Source organism: Rutidosis leptorrhynchoides, chromosome 11 (genome assembly GCF_046630445.1).
Source record: "Rutidosis leptorrhynchoides isolate AG116_Rl617_1_P2 chromosome 11, CSIRO_AGI_Rlap_v1, whole genome shotgun sequence".
NCBI classification, from domain to species: domain Eukaryota; kingdom Viridiplantae; phylum Streptophyta; class Magnoliopsida; order Asterales; family Asteraceae; genus Rutidosis; species Rutidosis leptorrhynchoides.
The window spans coordinates 363439621-363459986 of record NC_092343.1 but is presented as its reverse complement, the minus strand read 5'-3'; the positions used below and the strand labels follow the sequence as shown (position 1 = coordinate 363459986).

At 30.1% G+C, this 20366-nt stretch overlaps 1 non-coding gene across 1 annotated transcript; it reads left to right on the top strand.

Annotated features, from left to right (window-relative positions):
• Positions 1-19950: 19950 nt before the first annotated feature.
• LOC139879014 (small nucleolar RNA R71) lies at positions 19951-20057 on the top strand. Its single transcript, XR_011769870.1, has one exon. It is a non-coding gene; the product is annotated as a small nucleolar RNA R71 (small nucleolar RNA).
• Positions 20058-20366: the final 309 nt, after the last annotated feature.

The following is a 20366-nucleotide window of genomic DNA, read 5'->3' as shown; positions in this document are numbered from 1 at the left end:
TTTGAGTGCTCTGTTTGTGACCTCTGCTTGTCCGTTGATCTGCGGATGATGGGCAGTGGACATCTTGTGGGTAACTCTGTATTGTTGCATCACCTTCATAAACTGAGTATTGCAGAAGTGTGTGCCTCTATCACTTATTATCGCGCGGGGAGCTCCAATTCTGCAGAAGAGTCTCTTCAGGAAATTGGTGATGACTTTGGCATCATTAGTTTGAAATGCTTGGGCTTCGAACCATCTGGAGACGTAATCAACTGCTACGAGGACATATACTTTCCAGTTAGACTTTGAGAATTGGCCCATGAAGTCTAATCCCCATATATCGAAGATCTCGCAAGCTTGGATATTAGTACGAGGCATCTCGTTCTTCATAGAGATAATACCTTACCTTTGGCATGCATCACAATGCTTTACAAGCTCTTGCGCATCTCAGAATATAGACGGCCAATAGAATCCTGATTCGTAGACTTTCCTCACGGTTAAGTTTGCTCCATGATGACCTCCAGTTTGTGACGACCCAGAAATTTCCGATCAAATTTAAACCTAATCTTTATATGATTTTGACATGATAAGTAAAGTCTGTTATGTCGAGTCTCAAAAAGTTTTAAACTATTTACATGGATTCATTTGACCTTGACCATTCCCGATGATTCACGAATAATTGTTTGTAAATAAATATATATATATATATATATATATATATATATATATATATATATATATATATATATATATATATATAAACATAAATATAAGTATATATATATATAATAATTTGAAGTAATTGTAAGAGCTAAATTGTAAAATAATAAACGATATAATAATTAAGTTGTTATCAATCTATACATATAAACATATGATTTCTGTACATAATTATTGATAGATGCATATTATAATATATATAAATGGTATAAATATTCAATTATTTATATTATATAATAAATATTAAACCATCACATAATTAATGAATTGTAATATAATTATAATTTAAAATATGGTTATTATATTAATATTATTATTAATACTTCTTTTAGAATGAATATTAACATTAATATTATCTAAAACTTATAATATATAGATGTAAAAATTTGTTACATGTAATTTGCTATATTATTATTATTATTAGTATTACTATGATTATTGTTATCATCAATGTTAATTAACAATATTATCATATTATTATTATTATCTCTAACAATATTATTATTATTATAAATATTATTATTATTCTTATAGTATTATTAATAGAAAATAATACAACATATTATTATTAACGTTATAATATAATTGTTATCATTTTTTTATGATCGTATATTATTATTTATTTTTATTATTAATATAATAATTATTATTATTAATCTAAATATTAGTTATTAATATTAATTATATGAATTATAAGGTACAATCTGTTACACCTATCTATCATACTATATTATATTTTGTTCTTATCTATGAATTATGATTCTTCTTGTCGATCAACTAGTAATATAAAACAATCAAGAAATCATCTACACCTACTACAAGTGGAGTTGTTGCTAATTGAATTCTGTTTAGTAACCTGTACATCACCACTTAACCATCATCACTTTCATTAATTCCTTCTTCTTCGAGAACCATGAACCTTCCACCACCATTGAAACCACCCTCTCCATCTTGTAACCGAGAACCATCAATCAACCACCGTCGGTCACTCTCTTTAACTAGCTAATGTTTCTATCCGATTATCAAGCCACCAATCAACTTTGTATACGGTCACTTAAATACTACTATATTTCTGTCCATCTACAACCACCTTGCAAACAACCTTCAGTCACTCGACACCATCACCATTAAACCAAACCCACATCAAATCATAATCACAACCACCATTCAACCATCAAGAACACCTTCAACTGTTATCTTAAGATTGATAGGGTTTCTCTATTAAACTGAGACCAAACAACAAACCATTCGATTATCTCTTGTTCCTACTTCCTTCTTGATTTTGTGAAGATCCACACACGCCACTAGCAACGAACCAGGATCACCACAACCCACTATGATCCACTATGGTAAACAACTACTCCTTGTCATTCTGTTTTTCTGCTACCAACAAGCCAAAATAATTACAACATCAACCCAATTGTGTTTTACTGCATATTCGAGATTAACAATACCAAAACCCCGGTTGATTGTTGCTAATATTTATGTTCTGTTTGAAACCACCACCACACAACAACCAAGACCCACTTCTACCCTCTTTAAACACCTACATATCTTGTTTATGTTTCAGTTTAAATCAAAACACAAAACCCTCACGATTCCACCTTAAACTGTTGCAACAATTAACATCTGATGATGCGTTGTTCGTTTCCTTCTTTTTGTTCTGTTTAAATCTCAAACGACACCATCATCAACCAATCGAAACCCAAATCAATTTTTTCTGTTGCAGACTAATTGAACAAACACCCTTGAAACATCCTCAGCTAAGTTGCTGCTATTAATTGCATTCCTGCTCGAGCCTGTTTAAAAGTTTTGTTTCGTTTTATCTGAACGAAGACAACACAGGAAAATAAAGCAGAAATAAATAAATAAATAAATAAATAAATAATAATAATCAGATACAGTTTATAAGATGATCTACTATTATTACTTGAAAGAATTGCAACTCTTTTCGGGAAGGGATCAAGGCATAAAGCTTATAAAATCGCAAGTTTAATTTTAACATAAAAACCCTAACCTTCATTCTTCAAATCGATAGTTTTGTTCCTGTTTCAACTATTAATCGAAACCTTTAATGATACATGGACAATGGTGGGGTTTCAAAGTTGATAAAGCTGAATTTATGATGATGGCTTTCACTTTCTGTTTCCCCTTTTCCTTTTTGCTAATGCAACCAGATTTGTGTTCCTATTCGACTCAATGAAACTTAAACAATTGTTGTTGGGCCGTATTCCTTTTCTTTTGGCCTATGATCCAATTTTTTTTATTTATTGGGCCGTAATCCATGATGGAGCGAGATCCAGTTCAAAATTTCGATTGGGCTACGTTGTTTATAAATGAAGAAAATGGAGACAGATTAATTACGAGTTATATTTATTTAGTGTCTGATTTAGTCAGAAAAATAGAAATGGTGCAATGGTTGAGGGGGTGTTTGAGTTAGCAGGAGATCACGGGTTCGATCCCGGTTCGGGGCATTTTTTTAAGAGCTTGATTGAAGGTAGTTTTCAATATTAAAATTTCTATTATTATTTTTATTTTTATCATTTTTATTATTATTATTATTATTATTATTATTATTATTATTATTATTATTATTATTATTATTATTATTATTATTATACTAACATAAATATTATACTTATTGTTATTATTATTATTATCTTTAAAATGAGTATTATGATTATCATTACTATTATTATTAATATTAATACCATTATTAGTATTATCATCAAAATATTCATTTTTAAAATTATTATTAACAAAAGTATTTTTATTAAAATTTTCATTTTCATTATTCTTATAAGTATGATTATCATTAAAAACAATCATTATTGTTATTATCAACATTACTACTAATATTACTATCATTATAAGTATTATTATTTTTAGAATCATAATTATTATTATTATTATCATTATTAAGTATATTTACTAATATTATTATTATTATAAAATAATATAACTTTTTATTTAATATTATTAATATTATATTATCAAATGATTTTTAGTTATATAAACACTATAGTTAATACATATAACATATCTATATTAACGTTTTATAATAAATACTAATTATTTAGTTAAAATACATAAAATAGAAATATTTAAATTATTTATTGATAAAACATATAATTTATTAAAATAACAATTAAATCACTAAATAAAATATAAAATTGTTCGATTACCATTACATGTGTTAATATACATAATAGAATATAGGTTCGTAAATCCGAGTACAACCCTACGTTGTTCAATGCCGTGAGTTTCATTACTCCCTTTTTAAATGCTTTTGCAATATATATTTTTGGGACTGAGAATACATGCGCTTTTATAAATGTTTTACGAAATAGACACAAGTAATCGAAACTACATTATATGGTTGAATGATCGAAGCCGAATATGCCCCTTTTGCTTGGTAGCCTAAGAATTAGTAAACCGATCTACTAATTAACGCGAATCCTAAAGATAGATCTATTGGGCCTAACAAACCCCATCCGTTGTAGCGGATGCTTTAGTACTTCGATGTTGTTTTATCATGTCTGATGGATGTCCCGGAATGATAGGGGATATTCTTATATACATCTTGTTAATGTCGGTTACCAGGTGTTCAATTGAATTTTGTCTCTATGCATGGGACGTATATTTATGAGAAATGGAAATGAAAATCTTGTGGTCTATTAAAATGATGAAAATGATCGATTATGATAAACTAATGAACTCACCAACCTTTTGGTTGACACTTTAAAGCATTTTTATTCTCAGGTATGAAAGAAGTCTTTCGCTGTGCAATTGCTCATTTTAAAGATATTACTTGGAGTCATTCATGACATATTTCAAAAGATGTTACATTCGAGTCATTGAGTTCAATAAGATTATTATAAGTCATTTATAGTTTGATATATTATGAAATGGTATGCATGCCTGTCAACTTTCGTTGAAATGAAAGTTTGTCTTTTAAAAACGAATGCAATGTTTGTAAAATGTATCATATAGAGGTCAGAACCTCGCGATGTAATCAACTATTATGAATCGTTTATAATTGATATGAACAGGTCTTTTCAGTTGGTATCAGAGCGGTGGTCTTAGCGAACCAGGTCTTGTATTAGTGTGTCTAACTGATAGTTGTTTAGATACATTAGTGGGTCTGGACTTCGAACATGTCTGCATGTCAAAAGTTTTTCTTATCATTTAGTGTCGAAAATTATTTGCTTATCATCCTTAAAGTCTAGACACGTCTTACTGCCTCTATTGCATAGACAGTGTATAGACAAATTCATATCTTAGCGTATATGTTATTGTTACCTTTGCCTGTCAGCTTCCGTAGATTCCTCCGTAACTTATGGGATTTTAGTATTATATATGCATATGTAAATTATGTATTGCAGGGTACTAATCTACATCCTATAATCTATTTCTTATTGAAAATCCTTCATCTGATCGTACGAGATGAATCCCTCAACTAGTTCAAATTCCTCGGATTCCGACAGCTATTCCGATATGGAGTTTCACCTAAGCTCTGAAAGCAGTGTCACCAAAATGAATCAACCAATCATCCATCCCCAATTCATCTGATGGGTTCGTTGTCGACTTAATCAATGGAGACGCACAGAAGGCGATCCCTTCTACTAACTGAATTCACCTCTTGATGAAGAACTTGAAGCACTTACCGGCGAACCTGTTCGTAACACCATTTTCACCCTCATTTCCCGAATATCTCGCCACAACTATATCATAACTCAGATTCTAAACCTTATTCATTCACCCGTTCTTACCGATAATCATCCTGGAGTAATAAGTCAACGAACTACGCGCCCGAGTTGTAGCCTTGAAAAATATGGTGCAAAACGTACCAGCTTCAGCAACATCAAAGGCACCAACAGTACCACCAACATCAATACTAGTACTATCAACAACACACGCTTCAACATCACAATCTGTACCTCGAGCATAATCATCATTCTACATGACGTTCTACATCATTTATCTTCGTTCGACATGACGATTATGTAATCTCTAATGTTTTAGAGATTATGTATTCTAGTTCTAACGGTAAAACAAATGAGATTAATATTATATTAACTCATTAAATTTGTATTACATCTGAAGAAAATATATGTGTATATATGTTTTCATAAAGATTGTAATTAAAAATTCTTTCGTACAAACTGTTAATGATGAAAATATTTTAACGGGTAGGTAATACCCGAGGAATATTTAGATTTCACTTTAATAAGTTACACTGTACATTCTTCGAATCTGATTCAACAGTCATTTACTATCCTACTTACATCCACAGATATATGAATCCGTTCACCACAGAATAACCATTTTCATTCAATTTCATATTTGGATTTTGACTTACCAGAATCCAACAAGTGGCATAATGAAGAAAACATTGGACAAAAATAAAATTTGTTAGAAACAAACAAATTAAGTATGAGAAAAATTTTGTTAAGAATCCACGCTAACAAAATCCTAGCTAACTGTTCCTAACTAACTGTTACTTCCTTATTACATTTAATTATCGCAATTTATCGCAATTTTAATTCTCGCAATTTTATTTATCATCATTTAATTTCTGTTATTTATTTTACGCACTTTATTTATCGTCATTTAAATACTGTTATTTACTCATTTAAATATCGGGACACGTATACAAGGTTTTGACATATAATATCGACGCATATATATATATATATATATATATATATATATATATATATATATATATATATATATATATATATATATATATATATATATATATATATATATATATATATATTATTTGGAATAACCATAGACATTCTATATGTAGTAATACTGGAGTTAGCTATACATGGTTGAGGTTGATTCTACAATAGTATATATACTTTGAGTTGTGATCGAGTCTGAGACATGTACACGGGTCACGACACGTATTAATTAATTTGAATATTATATATTGCTAACTGTGGACTATCAACTGAGGACTACCAACATTGGACAATTAAAATGAATTAAAATATTGATTATAACATATGAAACTAAACAATTCTTCAAGTTAGCCACTTGATTTCATCCTAAACTTCATTTGTATCTTGATGATTATGATCTGCGTTCAAACCTTTCATGACTCTGGAAAACACCTCAAACTAGAGGATGAACCAACCGCACTTCATCAACGGAAGAAAAGATTGATGCATATAGTTATGCATCTGAAAAACTCTCAGAAACTAAGTAAACATTTAACACGTAGTTGTGCTAATTCCTTAGTGTTATAATTACCCAAAATAACTTGATAATCCCTTTTCAAAGTAGCGAATTTTGTCACAACTCCAGCAAGAGAACTTCGACTTTTCGTTCGAAATAACTTTATTATAACCTTGATAAATATGCGTGCTCTTTTATTGTTACCGGAGAACCTTTTATATTCCACCATATTACTATCAGCGTTTAATTATCTAAAAACACAATTCGCTTGAAATCACTTCGGATTGATAACCGATGATTCAATTATGGTAGCATTAAATGCAGAGGAAATAGCAAAATTGTAGATGGTCTAAACGGTCAAAAGTTTGATAAAAAGGAATGGAAGGTTGGAAATACTTAATAGAAAATTTAGTACCAAAAAGCGAATTATGTTAAAATATGAATGAATTCTGAAGTAATGTTGGGAACTGAAGCATGAGTTAGTATAATATAATGACACTTGATCAACGTGATTATATTACAGTAAGTCATGTTGAGTTTCTAATGGGACATGACGATTCACAGACCATACCGTTATCATGTGCCATATTACACAACTCTTACATTCTGCTAAATCTCCAAACATATCAAAAACATAATTTCTTGATAGTTCTATCTTTCTGGTAATTTGACAAATTAAGATTGTGCCATTATAATTTCCTTCCTAGAACCTTACCTATGTTCATTCCGAATTTCATATCTACATATTCTGGACCATTATTTATTCGACATAAAGTCGAGAAGAGAAAACGAAAGGGCGGAATTTCAAAATATAAAGGAAATGAAGAGGGTGGATTTATAGTGAAATACCCGACAGAGCAATCAAGACGGATCATCGCATTTGACTAAAGAGGATCCTAATTTCCTTAATTGCCAAAGAATCAAATCTTATTTCGAAGATTTTCTCTAAACCTCTTAAACTCTAGAAATCAATCCTATCTACGTCAAAAGATATGACGAATCTACATTTACTCATTTCACTTTTTGTGATAGCTTCGCTCGTACTCTTCACATAATCAATTTATTATATCCATATTACCCTATGGTAATAAAAACTCTATTTATCAACTAATATTCATCATGAGAACATTTCTATTGTTAGCCATGACGACCTCGATGAAATTTCGGGACGAAATTTCTTTAACGGGTAGGTACTGTGACGACCTGGAAATTTCCGATCAAATTTAAACCTAATCTTTATATGATTTCGACATGATAAGCAAATTCTTTATGTCGAGTCTCAAAAAGTTTTGAACTGGTTACATGGATTCATTTGACCTTGACCATTCCCGACGATTCACGAGCAATTGTTTGTAAATAAATATATATATATATATATATATATATATATATATATATATATATATATATATATATATATATATATATATATATATATATAAACATAAATATAAGTATATATATATAATAATTTGAAGTAATTGTAAGAGCTAAATTGTAAAATAATAAACGATATAATAATTAAGTTGTTATTAATCTATACATATAAACATATGATTTCTGTACATAATTATTGATAGATGCATATTATAATATATATAAATGGTATAAATATTCAATTATTTATATTATATAATATATATTAAACCATTACATAATTAATGAATTGTAATATAATTATAATTTAAAATATGGTTATTATATTAATATTATTATTAATACTTCTTTTAGAATGAATATTAACATTAATATTATCTAAAACTTATAATATATAGATGTAAAAATTTGTTACATGTAATTTGTTATATTATTATTAGTATTACTATGATTATTGTTATCATCAATATTAATTAACAATATTATCATATTATTATTATTATCTTTAACAATATTATTATTATTATAAATATTATTATTATTATAAATATTATTATTATTCTTATAGTATTATTAATAGAAAATAATACAACATATTATTATTAACGTTATAATAAAATTATTATCATTTTTTTTATGATCGTATATTATTATTTATTTTTATTATTAATATAATTATTATTATTATTAATATAAATATTAGTTATTAATATTAATTATATGAATTATAAGGTACAATATGTTACACCTATCTATCATACTATAGTATATTTTGTTCTTATTGTGATGACCCGGAAATTTTTGACCAAATTTAAACTTAATCTTTATATGGTTTCGACATGATAAGCAAAGTCTACTAAATTGAATTTCAAAATTTTTGAACTATTCTATGAAATCATTTGACCTTCGACCAGTTCCGACGATTCACGAACAATTAATTGTAAATAGATATGTGTGTGTATATATATATATATATAATAATTTAAATATAATCTGAAATATTATATGTTGTTGTTATTAAAATTAATTATGTAAAATAAAATAATAATATGATATTATGATAATTATTATTTACAAATATATCTATATATATATATAAAGTATAATAAAAATAAATATTAAATGATTGTAATAATCATTTGATGTCCCGATTGATATTAAGTAAGTTAAATTCAAACTTATGTAATTTTAAAATAAACGGTGATACGAAAATGAGTTCTATAAATTTTAGGCTTATTAAAAATGTATTTAGGAACTATTTGTTAAGTTTTAACACTTTTTATATTTTACCCATAATTGAGAGGGACAGTTGATGTAATTTTTATTTAACAAATTAAGGATCGAATTTTATACCATAATGACCAAAATAAATAAATATAGTTAATTTAAAATTTTGGAATTTTTCTGAAGACTCTTATCCGCCACTGATTTCAAATAGTACACGATACACAGTCCGTGAAAACTGTCGGCAGAATTCAATTCCTTTACTACACATTTATGAATCACATGATAGTTATTAATTATTATTATAACTATTAATTATTGATTTTACTGTGTTGTTTTGATCACCAAACCACTTATATATATCTATATTATATACATATGCATATCAAAACAAAGACACCATCACCTCCCTCTTTGTTCTTTCCAACATCCTCTAGTCCGCCACCCAACCCTTCAAACCCATCACCATGATTAACCAGCTACCACCACTACACCGTGACACCACCCTTAAAACCTCACAATCGCCACCCTTTCATCACCATCACCAAAACTACAAACCTTGCTGCCACCACCTTGCAAACCCACGCAAAAACACAAGTACCTGCTATTTGTTGTCATTATGATCAACATCCAACACCCTATGAACACCAACGGTACAACTATCAAACCACCAAACGGTTACCATTTACTACAATCAAACCATCACAAACCACTCACTTGATTTTTCTGTTTTAAATCACAAAAATGGAAACTATTGTTATTGAGCTACTTGCTGTCATCTTGTTGCTACAACTGAGCCACCACCACGATTACCATCCTACCACCTACTCTTTTCTTTCTCTCTATTTTCTCACTAAACCACCATCGCTGATATGGTTGTGCAACACACGACTGTCACTTTTTTTGTGTTTCGATCACGACTACAATCAACCAAGATCACAATCTGTTGCTGCACAATAATTGTTCCTATTTCCTGTTTTGTGTTTGTTATAAACCACCACACATCTTAACCGTCCAAAACAACCCAAGACGACTATCATTCTCTCATTGTTGTATTATTTTTTTCTTCTCTCTTTCTTGCTGCTATTTGGCCGAAGAAACCCACCCCATAAACCTACAAAACTATTATCTGTTGCAAATAATATTCCTGCGTCTGCTTACTGTTACCGTGAGCGAAGATGATGATGAATAGAAATATAAAGCAATGACAGAATGCTGCAAATCGAAGCTGCTAATTTATTTCTGGTTCGTTTCATTAACACCAAAACTAAACAACCATCAAACTTATTAAATTACTGCAACTTGCTGCTGCAATGTTTTCTATTTCCTATTAAACCGAATACCTCGCTGCCATATTTCTATTTAATTCAAGCTGCTGCTATATTTTTCTGTTTGCACGATCACGATGAAGATGATTAAGGATGGAAGATTGATAATGATGGAGATGATTATGATAACAAACATTATTGATAATGACATGGTGATAGTGGCACGATCATGTTAATAATTGAGCTGCACTATTACGGGTTTCTTTTTTTCTTTTTTAAATTCACGTATTAATCTAATAAAGGTTGAGTTGGTTGAAATATTTTGGGCTTCAAGATCCATTAATCAAATAACTGGACTGCTAATTTCCTATTGGGCCGAAACAAGCCCAACTTTATTTGAAAGTATTAGTATTACGTGGTATTATTATTATTATTAAGATGAACGAGTTCGGTGATGAAGGTGACGAGTATATTATGATGAAGATGATTATGAATACTCGATAATAAAGACGTTAGACGATGATATTGATGATGATATATGATGGGTGACGAGTAATTGTTCATAGAAATGACAATAGATGATGATAATAGATGGTGATGATGTTGAAAAACGAGGAAGGGAAACAGTCAAATATGTAGTTTATTTCTGTGAATTAAAACAGATTTGATAGAACAGGAGGATGGTTTTGAATGTTAGGGTTAAGCGAGAGGTCTCGGGTTCGAGTCTCGGCGATGGCATTTTTTTAAAGCCTTTTCTTTTGGAGGTAGCTACTATTATTAATTTTATTATTATTATTATTATTATTATTATTATTGTTATTATTATTATTATTATTATTATTATTATTATTATTATTATTATTATTATTATTAATGTTATTATAATTATTATTGTTACTAGTATTATTATTATCAAAAGTATTATTAGTAATACTAGTATTATCATTATAATTATTAGTATTATCATTATAATTATTATTATTAGTATTATCCTTAAAATTATCATTTTTGAAATTATTATTATTAACAAAAGTATTTTTATTAAAATTATCATTTTCATTATCATTATAAGTATTATTATTTTTATTATAATTACTAACATTATTATTATTATTATTATTATTATTATTATTATTATTATTATTACTATTATTTTTATCACTTTTATTATTATTATTATTATCATTATTAACATATAACGTTTTTATTAGTATTATCATTATTATTAAAAGTATTATCATTTTTATTATTATCATTACTATTATTATTTTTAGTATTATTATAATTATTATTTTTAACAAACAAATGTTATCTATATAAAAATATATTACAAGTCAACTAATATTACATACTAATATGTTATTAACTAATATATTATCAATTATATTGATAAAACTTTAATTAAATTATATATTTATTATAAGAATAATTATATTTAAAAATACTAATTTTAATAATATATAAGTAAACTTAGTTGATTAAATGGGATATGTGTTAATATATATGCAACTGATATAGGTTCGTGAATCCGAGGTCAACCCTGCATTGTTTAGTTCCGTCGTATGCATATTTTTACTACAAAATATCATATGGTGAGTTTCATTTTCTCCCTTTTTAAATGCTTTTGCAATATATATTTTTGGGCTGAGAATACATGCGCTGCTTTTATAACTGTTTTACGAAATAGACACAAGTACTTAAAACTACATTGTATGGTTGGATTATTAAACCGAATATCACCCCTTCAAGTCTGGTAACCTAAGAATTAGGGAAATGGCCCCTAATTGACACGAATCCTAAAGATAGATCTATGGTCCTAACAAACCCCATTCTGGAATTTGGAATGCTTTAGTACTTCGATTTAAATAGTGATTGCGATTGCCAATATTATGGCATACTTGCGAGTATGCGGGGGATATTCTATATGCATTATGTTAATGTCGGTTACCAGGTGTTCATCATACGAATGGATTTTATTACACTTGCGAGTGTAATGTTATTTATGAAAAATGAGAATCTTGTGGTCTATTAAAAATGATGGAAATGAATATTGATGATAAACTAATGAACTCACCAACCTTTTGTTTGACACTTTAAAGCATGTTTATTCTCAGGTATGAAAGAAATCTTCTGCTGTGCATTTTCTCATTTTAGAGATATTACTTGGAGTCATTCATGACATATTTCAAAAGACGTTGCATCCGAGTCATTGAGTTCAATAGAGATTATTATTAAGTAAATGACAGATTAGGTCATTTATAAGTTGGATATTATGAAATGGTATGCATGCCGTCAACTTTCGATGTAATGAAAGGTTACTTTTTAAAATGAATGCAATGTTTGTAAAATGTATCATATAGAGGTCAAGAACCTCGCGATGTAATCATATGTTATTGTATTCGTCCTTATGGATTAGGACGGGTCGCTTCACTTATCTATGAATTATGATTCTTCTTGTCGATCAACTAATAATATAAAACAATCAAGAAATCATCTACACCTACTACAAGTGGAGTTGTTGCTAATTGAATTCTGTTTAGTAACCTGTACATCACCACTTAACCATCATCACTTTCATTAATTCCTTCTTCTTCGAGAACCATGAACCTTCCACTACCATTGAAACCACCCTCTCCATCTTTTAACCGAGAACCATCAATCAACCGCCGTGGGTCACTCTCTTTAACTAGCTAATGTTTCTATCCGATTATCAAGCCATCATTCAACTTTGTATACGATCACTTAACTGCTACTATATTTCTGTCCATCTACAACCACCTTGCAAACAACCTTCAGTCACTCGACACCATCACCATTAAACCAAACCCACATCAAATCATAATCACAACCACCATTCAACCATCAAGAACACCTTCAACTGTTATTGATGTTATGCGAGGTGTATACGAAATAGTTATATTTTTATTACGAAATTAAATACGCTACAATTTTATACAAGTTATTTATTTATTTATTGAATGGATATACCTAAACCTTGCTACAACACTATAGGTAGTGTACCTAATCATAATTAGTGTAGTTTTTAGTAAGTCTGGTTCGTTCTGTAGGGAGCTAGCCAAGTTTAACGCTATATTTTTAAACTATATTTGTATATATATATATATATATATATATATATATATATATATATATATATATATATATATATATATATAAGTAGTATTATTATTATTATATTAAAAAGGGGGGGTACCGTTTAGTGACCGGTTTGTCGATTTTATGTCTTAAGTCACAATTAAAACATAATGTAAAATATTAAAAATAAATATAACTTAATTTAAAGCGTAAAGTAAATGACGATAATAAAATTGCGATAATTAAAAGTGCGATAAATAAAATGACGATAAATAAAATTGCGAGAATTAAAAGTACGATGAGATATAAAATAAAGGAATTATGCTTATTTAAACTTCCTTAATCATGATGTTTGACGTGTTGATTTTAATTTATTACCATGGGTTAATTGTCCTTTGTCCTGGATTATTCAATATGTCCATCTGGTTTTTGTCCATAACAGTCCATCAGTCATAAATATAAAGTGCGAGTGTCCTCGTCAAATTATTCTTATACCCGAAGTTAAATATTCCAACTAATTGGGGACTTAAACTGTAATAAGGTTTTAATACATTGTTAATGATTACACCAGGATATCAACTGCTTGTAACCCAAGGTTTTAATACTTTATTAACAATTACACCAAGTGTCCTTGTATGTAATCCACCCCTGTTTTAATGAGTCCATTGACTATTAATCCATCCCCATGTTTGGTTAAATGAACGATTATTAGTATTTATAAATATCCCGCCCATCGTGTCCAATCGAGTGTATATGGTTTTTTATAGATACGTCAAATTGTAAATCTCTATATTAAATTAACGAACTATCATTCAGTTAAACAAATATAAAGCCCATTAATAGCCCATAGTCCAATTTCCACAAGTGTCGGTCTTTTGTCCAAACCCCAATTATGGTACAAAGCCCAATAACCCCGTCATTAATATTTAGCCCAACATCAAAATTACTTCGATTTAAATAAGCATAATAATAACTTAGCTACAAGACATTAATTTAAAAAGGTTGAACATAACTTACAATGATTATTAATAGCTTAGCGTTACACAGACAGAGTTTTGACTTACAAACCTAAAACATTCGCTAACATAACCTTATTATTATTAAACTTAAATTAAAATTATAATTATAAAATATATATATATATATATATATATATATATATATATATATATATATATATATATATATATATATATCATATATGTTGAGAGAAAGGAAAAGAAAAAGGTGTCTTTGATTGAGCAGAATTCGTTGCCTTTTATAGGCCCACGTTGAACTGTACATCTCTGCGAGTGCGGCATTTTTCTGCTTCATAGCTCCGCAGTCGCGGAGCTTTGGATTCCAGCTCATCTCTTTGAGTTAAACGTGGGCTGCTTATAAATATAATATATAATAATATATATAATTAATTATATATTATATTATATTCTTGTGCATAGTTGACTTGTAATTTTTGGTCCGTTGCGTCGCGCGCTGAAAGTTGGTTCATGTCTCGGTTCCGGATTTTCGAACGCCTTTTCGTACGATTTAATATCTTATACTTTGCGTTTCACAGCTTGTACTCTTGTAATTTTTAGACATTTTTCATCAATAATTTGAACCACTTGGATTGTACTTTGTACTTTTTAGCTTTTTGGTCATTTGCGTCTTCAATTCATCGAATCTGTCTTTTGTCTTCACCTTTTATTATTTAAACGAATATCACTTGTAAATTGAACAATTGCAACTAAAAGCTTTACATTTTGGAAGGATATTGCTATGAAATATATGTTCCTTTTTAGCATTATCAAATATCCCCACACTTGAACGTTGATTGTCCTCAAGCAATACAGAACTTGAAAATAAATCACACTTCACTCGAATCACTTTTTTATTCTCACACTTTATACATCAGTGATTTTGATACAGCGGTATAAACAATGATACTAACGATATGGTTTACAGTCCCACATGACTATAAAAATTTAGATCCGTTAGGAAATTGGATCTTTATGAAAACATTTGATCTTTTGAAAATTCAATCTAGCTTTTACCCTAGATAAGTTTTCCGGAATAACCCTTCACCGGTGTTTGCAAAATATTTTTTGTGGGTTTTGTGGGTTTCAGATTTTAAAATTTTAGCTCAAAACTTGCGGTTTTGTGTCACCCACTTGCTAACCTTGTATTAGGAAAGCAACACGTCCAGTATACTTGTTCCGTATATTACCTTTTGGTAAACTACCATCCGGTTGTAAAGGAAAGCGATGAACAAGCAACTGTTAATGCAATGTCTAATGACATGCAGATGTTCATGGTCCACAACGTGTCGGATGCAATTACTATCCTTTGTAGGAGCAAGAGTAAAGATCACCCTATAATTTTTTGGTCTGGCACAAGGTCCTGTCTCCGACCATGCTATGCAACCACCGTTCTTACGGTTGACACCCGATTTGGTTCAGGTGACCTAATGAATTCCAGGTGAATTCTCAGGATTTTACATTCAATGGTAATGAACGCATTAAAAATAGGTTTTCAGAAAACAAATCATTGTTAATTTGATCAAAATATTTTCTCGTTCAAGCTCGAGTTTAGATATCATTGAATTCCATGAGTTTGAATTCTCAATCTTTAAGGTCAATCTCAAGGATTGATTAATATCAGTCTTAAAAGCTGATTTTTAATCTTTAAGGAGATTATCCCTTCTAGGGGTCTGATTCATTAGTCTTATCAAGCTAATTTACACGGCGCCCTCCCCATTTTACGAGACAGATCCTCTCATGGCTAGGATAAGTCTGACCACATGGCGACCCTGTTTGATGCTGAGGTCCGTGGATTTCCTGCTGATTTTAGAGATGACTTTTCTAGATTTTTTTTCAACCTACAGCTGGTTTGGACGATAACTTCCTGACCTAAATCAAGAAGCGCGTGTCTTTTTCGGAAGACTTTACTTCTTTTTAATGATGGAATTGATTCATTGTGTAGATTTATCTTTCTTTCAAATATATTACAGTAAATCGGGTAAAACTGTTTAATTTAGTCCAAAGCAAAAGTATCTGCAATAATCTGTACCAAATATGTGATATGTGTTTTAAAGAATTTGGTAAATTCTTCCCACACTTAGCTTTTATTTATTCTTTTCTTTCTTTGCCTTTTTATTCTTTTCTATTCCACTTTAAATGAATTCTAGCATTTTGGGTTGTTTCTCCATTTATGTTCTCTCCGAGGTAACAATAATTTCGGTATTAACACCTAGTTTTATCGTTCATAAATATGTATAAACATGATTTTGAATTCATTTAGTTGAAAATTTTTCAAATTTTTCACAAAATTTGGTAATTAAACCCAGTGTAAACCCGAGAGAATTTATAACCCTTCCCCACACTTGAGATCATGAAATGCCCTTATTTGCATGAAATCAGACTATAATTATAAATTCGTGAGTGTGATTAGTGTAGAAAAATGATTAAAAATACCGAATTTGCAAACATATTGTTTTATATCACATTTGATATTTTACGTCTTGTCGTTAAAATTAGTAGCTTTTGCTGAACTTAATGCCAGTCTTTGAAAGTGCGTTGTTTTACCGTATTTTGTACATAAGATAAACTACAAACATACATAATATTTTTATTATTATTATTTTTATAAAATCTTTATTTATTAAAACAATTTAAATGAATAATTTTTTAAAATTTTGTTTCCTTTTACTTTAGGTAGTTTCGGTATGTTTACCTAGTCCGTCCCTCAACAAAATTTAAAATTTGTCATTTTTAAAGCGATTGTTTTAAAAGCAAAGATTTTTGGTTTTTTTTATTTTTTTGGTATACTTTAGATCAATAAAATTATAAATAATGATAACATAATTTTTCGCCCCGCCCTCGGGTAAAGCAATTTCGGTTCCATGACCTAGTCTTTAACTTACGACGAATTTTAGAAATCATTTTTTTAAACTTAATGAAATAAAGTAAATTTTATTTTTAAATTCACACAAAACTTAAATTTAAAAAGCGTATTAATTTAATATAAAACTTATAAAAAATTTAGAATGGGGGGAGAAAACTAGTTCTTTAGTGTCTGCTAGTGGAAAAGACCAATCGGATTCCATTCTCGGAACTACACGAGAACAGAACAACTAACTTTAGACAGCATTATTTCTTAGAACATTTGAATCTCTCCACACTTAGGTAGCTGTGGTTTTGAAATTGTGATTAACTTCATCGTCAATTTCTTTTGGACCATAATCAACTTGCATATCTGTGACTTTTGCTTTAAGTCATTGGTCGGATTCCTGTGTAACATCCACAAATTCAACTAGTTTCGCCTTTTTTTTAGGCGAAATATTTGATACTAACCGGTTACACAACTTAAAGTTCCCCTTGGTTCTAGCATCGCGAATCCGTTTAATAAGTTTCTTCATTGAACTATTAATAACGTGGTCATTTAATTTCGTATCAACAACGGGGTTCTTTGTTATCAAGTTATCATTAGGTGTTACTTCATCTTCTCCACACTTAGGCGTTTTATTATTGTTAAGCACTACCATTGGAGTTGGTAAAACAACATGGTTCTTACCAATCGTTTTTGTTGGTTCAACGGTTTTGGTTGGTGGAGATTTAGACTTTCGAATCACAAAGGTGACCGATTTGTCACCATCACTAAGTGTCATTCTACCCTCTCTTACATCAAATAACGCCCTGGTGGATGCTAAGAATGGTCGACCTAAAATTAGAGGAACGTTTGAGTCCTCTTCTATGTCAATGACAATAAATTCGACTAAAAAGGTTAAATTACTCACTTGAACGGGTAGGTTGTCAGCAATTCCAACTGGGTGCCTAATGGTTTGATCAAAGAGTCGAACACTCATTTCCGTTGGACTTAACTCACCTACTCCTAATCTCTTATATAATGAAAGAGGCATAACACTTACACTCGCACCTAAATCTGCTAGTGCATCATACATTACACAATCACTAAGTAGACAAGGAACAATAAATTCACCCGGATCACCCACCCTGGGTGGAAGTTTTGGTGGAACTGTCTTCATCGGGTTTACTTCTATGACTTTTGTTCCTTGCACTTTCTTATTCTTCTTCTTCTTTCCAGAGGTATCACAAACTTCATTACCTATCACTTGCTCATACTCAACTCCTTTTCTTAGAAACGGGATGGGTGGTCTGTATGGTGCCACCACTGGCTTTACATACTTGGGTGGTGGTGGTGGTGTAACTTCTTCATTGTTACTCACATCTAAAACCTTCCCATCTTCTGGTGCTAGTTTTTCAGAATTGTTGACACCATATTAACATTCTCATTCCGAGTATTTACTTCAGTATTACTCGGTAGATTTTCTTGTTCCCTCTCACTCATCATGCTAGCAAGAGTACCTACATGTATTTCTAGATTTAAAATGGAAGCTTGTTGATTTCTTAATGACTGATCAAACCTCCCATTTGTTTGGGTTTGAGATGTAATAAATTGTGTTTGAGATTCCATTAGCTTTGCCATCATTTCTTCCAGATTTGGCTTTTTCTCTTCGGTTTGTTGTGGTGGTTTATACAAGCTAGGTCTTTGTTGATTGAAAGTGTTGTTTTGAGTTGGTTGGTTATTCGGACCTTGTTGGTTATACGAGTTATTGTTGGGTCCATTTGTATTGTAAAGAATGTTTTGATTTCAATTGAAGTTTGGCCTTGGCGGTTGATAATTATTTTGATAATTATTTCCCGGCCTTTGGTTCATGTAGGAAACATTCTCTCTTTGTTCTATCATTTGCTCAATGTGACAATCTTTCATTAAGTGTGGTCCACCGCATTGCTCACAACTGATTTGTATTGCGTGAATATCTTTATTCATTTTTTCCATTCGTCTCTCGAAAGCATCTATTTTTGCAGAAACGAAATCAAATTCATGGCTAGAATCGGCTCTAGCCACTTTAGATGAACGAAAAATATCTTTTTCCTGGTGCCACTCATGCGAGTGGGAGGCTGTGTTATCAATTATCTTGTGAGCTTCAGTTGCGGTTTTCTTCATAATGGAACCACCAGCTGCTGTGTCGATGTCTTTTCGTGTAGTAACATCGTAACCTTGGTAGAATATTTGTACTATTTGATAAGTATCTAAACCATGCTGAGGACATCCTCTCAAAAACTTTTCGAATCTTGTCCACGCTTCATATAGAGTTTCATTTGGCTTTTGCGCGAACGTAACAATTTCTCCTTGAAGTCTCACGGCTTTAGATGCCGGAAAGAATCTTTTAAGAAATTTCTCAACTAAAACATCCCATGTGTCAATCGCTCCTTCAGGTAACGATTCTAACCAATCTTTGGCTTCTCCCTTTAAAGTCCAGGGAAACAACATGAGATAGATCTGTTCATTCTCAACTTCTCTGATTTTGAATAGAGTACAGATCCTATTAAAGGTTCGAAGATGTTCGTTCGGATCTTCTTTTGGCGTACCACTATATTGGCATTGATTAGATACCATGTGTAGGATTTGTCCTTTGATTTCATAATCTGGCGCATTAATGTCTGGCTT